The sequence below is a fragment of the Ixodes scapularis genome, unplaced genomic scaffold, assembly GCF_016920785.2.
Source record: "Ixodes scapularis isolate PalLabHiFi unplaced genomic scaffold, ASM1692078v2 PGA_scaffold2__306_contigs__length_199485367, whole genome shotgun sequence".
In the NCBI taxonomy this organism is placed as follows: Eukaryota; Metazoa; Arthropoda; class Arachnida; order Ixodida; family Ixodidae; genus Ixodes; species Ixodes scapularis.
Genome location: NW_024609857.1, coordinates 41,174,216 through 41,178,849, shown reverse-complemented (window position 1 = coordinate 41,178,849; position 4,634 = coordinate 41,174,216).

Below are 4,634 nucleotides of genomic sequence, written 5' to 3'. Positions count from 1 at the left end.
ATACTGTGAAAGTAAATAGTGATTGCAAGAAGAACGCCGTAATGAGAATATACGTGATAAGGTCGATTTGGGATGCTTTCTTTACGTTTCAGAAAACCAGAATGGAGATAGAAGCCTTTTATTTACTTCCTCTAAAACTGAGGAAGATCAACTCACAAGCCAACCGTATGTGCCTACGCGTGGTGCACCAATTTCTGTCTTCATTTATTTTTTTATTTATTTGTACGTATTTAAAGATGAAATTGCAAAGCAAGAACTGATCTCCATGAGCTTTTTACAGGGCTGACGTCAGCAGATCCGAGTTGAGGTGTTTCATAAGGGGAAAACGTTGATTTTGATATATTTTCTTTTTGAAGACTCGACCAAATATGTGAACGTCAGTCACTGTTTAAAAGTGGACACAAGTAAGTTCGAGTATAAAGAGGTGGAGCAGCCAGAGAACTGGAATGCTAGCGACGACATCAGGTCTGCTGCTTGTTGATATATATATGAATATATCTTAACAACCGCTAGGATTAAGTCGATGCACTCTCCGGGAAAAAAACGAACAAAAAAAGGGTAAAACGAAAAACAAAGACCATATGAGGGATACAAATATTATATATTAAACTGAGATAAACTCCAATATGCACCCCGACTTAAGTGTCCTAACTTTAAATAACAATAATAATAATAATAATAATAATAATATAAAAAGCATGCGTTGGCAGTAACGTCAGCACGGCGGTAGGGCGATAATTTTTTTCCCCAATGGGGCACGTTGACTCAACCCTCTCCCCTCCTCCCACTTCGCCACCATTTTGTAAAAAGATGACAGATCAAGGATTCTAGACGAGTGGGCCCTACTGAAAGGTTCATCAGAACACAAGAAAGCCATCCTCGATTTACTGGCGGATTACATAGGAAAATCTGGTACCCATCTCCTCTTCTAGTCTTGGCGTAATTACCTACCCACCCCTATTTCTCTTGCCTCAAGATAACTCAATGAATGCAGGTGAATCTTTGATAACAATAAATATATGCTTTACCACGCTTACCATGCCGCCCCAGGCTGAGAAATTCTTCGGGGGGAAAGGGGGGGGGGGGGGGGGGGTGCTTTTCCGCGCTATTTTTTTTACACCGTCAATTATCAGTACTTTATTTTAGGAAGTACATTTTACAGCGTATGTAGATCTTCTTCAGCTATCATTGTAACAGCAGTGCTCTTGGTTCATTACGTTTTCTATTTTTTATTAACGACTTGCCAACTAATATTTTCTTGCGCATGCGGCTTTTCGCGGACGACTGAATCATCTATCACTTCATTGGGCGCGTTAAGTTCTGACTCCACGACTCCGGTTCGGGTAACTTCGTCGGAGTCGCTACTAAACGGACTTTTGGAACAGCTCCGGATGGAGTAGGCGCCCTCTATATCAACTTTCGGTTGTTTTATTTATCTCCTTTTTTTTTTTTTCTGGAGGGGACATCGCAAAATGGCAGGCTGCTGTGGAAGCAGACCAAGCGGACGTAAAAGTGATCGATACCGCGTTACCTTCCCGCCAGAACTGGAGGTTGAAGCTATTGAAAGCACGCTGGGATTCCATTTTCTCATGTATTTTGTCAATAAAGGCAACGTGGGCGTTATTTTGTGTACATGCCACTGCTAGATGCTCGTTACATGGCTCGTAAACAGCGTCTCGGTAAGGATCATGGCCCGGGGGGGGGGGGGGGGGGGCTCTGCCTTCTCCCCCCCTCCCCGGATCTCACCAGGGGGGGGCACGAGCCCCGATGCCCCCCCCCCCCCCCCCCCCCGTAGTCTACGCCTATGGGAGCAAGTGAAGCACGAGGTAACCTTCAAGAACACTACGCACAAGGCTCAAGACCAATGACGGGGATTCGCAGCTCTTCACGAAAGGACATCTCGAACCGAGGATCAACTTCATTTTAAGTTTTCAGTGAATTATTTTTTTCTCTCTTTCTCTCTCTCTGTGTCTCTTTTTTCTCTTGACGAAAGGGGCGGAAAATGAAACAGAAGATAACTGGCGGGAAACATGTGAAACAGCTCGAGGCAAAGTTTCGTGGCAGTGATGTCACAGAGTCAAATATGAAACCGGTAGCCATCACCCTCGATGCAAGTGCTACAGAAGTCAAAGCTATAAAAGGCACTGAAGCCGGTGTCGAAAATGAGGGTGGAAATATCTCTGGCTGTCGGGCCTCCAGAAAACGACAAATTCCCATTTTTCGTTAGATGTTCAGACGGTGTGAGGTTAGTCTGCCAAAGTTTCGGGCGACATTGTTATATGATGTAGATAATAAATTCTGCTAGTGTAGTACGAGCGCTATATCATGGTATCTACGTGCGTACACGACCGTACGCCAATACGATGTTTATACAGATCGAAACTGGCAGGCATGGGGACTGAACCTTTAGAGTTGCCTTGACAGACTAGAAAGAAGGCGGTTTTGTTTTAAATCGTACAAGAAAAAAAAAATGCTGATAAATAATAAAAATAAAAAAGATTGTAAAAAAAGAAGAAGAAGAAAAACGTGCTGGGTCAATTCTTGACTAGTACAAAACTGAAAACTGTATTTGCGCAAGTTTTTATTTCTCGCGTTTTCCACTCCAAAGTGACCGGAGACTGATTTTGAGATTTGCGCGATGGTCGCAGGCCGCATATTTCGGTCTTTCGCCAAACTTAGACCTTTCGTACAAGGAGGAAACTTTGTACACGTTTTTTTCGAACTACAATACAGTAGCCAGAGGGTCACAATAGTGTGTTTTTGGCTTTATTTTTTTGTTTAATGCAGGACCTTACCCCCTCTGGCAATAATTTATCTGGTGTGGATGATAAATTTTATTACATTCAGTCATGGCATAAATAATACAGGGTGTGTTACAGAGACTGAAAATAATAACAAAAAAAAACGCTAGAAGTAAACGAAATGATTCCTTCAAAAAATGCCAAATGCTGACGTACGAAAAGCGTCAAGGAAGATCCCTTTCTCCGGAGTTTTAAGAGGCCTTTCAGGCGCAGTCGTCTTATTATTCGTTGACGTAGGTTTCCCCAAGATGCCAACGGCAAGGGCCATTTTTCAGCGTTTGCAAGAAATGTCGCGAAATTCCGAGGAAAAACAAAACAAACAAACAACAGAGCCGCCTGCCGAATCTTTCCGTTGACGTTTACCAAAAGTAAAAGTAACAGGAGGAAGCTTCTGCGAAGCGCCGTTTCTCGGTAGAGGGGCATCCTTCAATCTGAATAGCATCTCACGTGCAAGTCGTGCGTTCGCTTGTTGACCACCGGAAGAGGCCGCTCACTCGTTGTAAAAATATTTGAGGCAGCGCGCACGTAATCAAGACGACTCACCATTGGCATACGTTAAGATGCATACGAAAAGGTTTAATGCGCATTCATTCTTAGGGTTCCTTCTTTCGACTATATTTTTGACACATGTGTACTTGCCTTGCACTGGTTATAGTGCTTTGCGGTTACCCTGTTTCCAAAGATTTTTTTTTTCTTTTTTTAGTAAACGGCGGAGCCAGGATTTGAACTGTGGGCCTCCCACTGTCCGGGCGGGTGTGCTAACCACTACACAACTCCACCATTGTTTTTTTTTTTGTTTTTTTTGCAAAATGTTTATTAACATGATTATATACACTATGACACTATTCTACAATATGTACATAAATTGTTAAAAAAATAACTGCTTGCACATGTCGCACACTCTACACTCAAGATGGGGCGCATTATTTTCCAAAGCAGTTATTTTTCATTTATGCCGATTTCAGTTCGCCTCAACTAAAACTTAATTGTTTCTCATAGAAAAAAGTGTCGTTATTATTAAGCTAGATGTTTTGAATATAACCTAAATGATGTCAGGTGAACGACTGAGGCTTTGTACAACTTTTTTCCATTCGTCATATCATTCATAATTTTCGAGTATGCTTTGGCCTACAAATATGGCTGTGTTTTCGAAGTTTACTCAAGAAGGTTTGGCCACATCAACATCCGTATCCACTTTTCAAGTTTTCCATAGGCTATATAAATTTAACACGACGAGTGTGTCAAGAACTGAATCCAGTTTGCTTCCAAAATGCAAGTAACGGAGAATACACCCTTCAACTTCAGAGTCCTTGTTCAGTGCCCTCTTGAAAACGTCCCAGAAAAATACAGCATCAACGCACAGTGCGAAAGCATGAGTGAATGTCAGAGTCTACAGTCCGTGCTCCAAAATACGTCAAAACCACGGGATTCGCGCTATACCTTCACAGGTATCGTTCGAGGGTGGAAGCGGAAAAAGAACGTCTTGCACTTAGGTGGTATGGTCGTACGTTTAACCCGTTTCAGAACTTCCTGCTTACAATTTTGAGGAGCCGCAAACGCACTTAATCGATACAATGGTTCGGGAAACAAAAGAGTTGATGACAGTTCTAACTACGTTCTTTTTGGAGCATGACTCTAAATAGGCACTGGAGAACCGTGCGTTCAAGAAATCGATAGTGTCAGCAACTTATTTATAGAAACCACGTAAAATGATTGTATCGCTTGTAAACTTTTGGTCTATTGTGAATCCTGTGTACCTCGCCAAGAAAAACTCTTTGCATCTTTCCAGAAACGGGTGCTTTAAGTTTCTAAAAAATTTCTGTCTCGTGATAA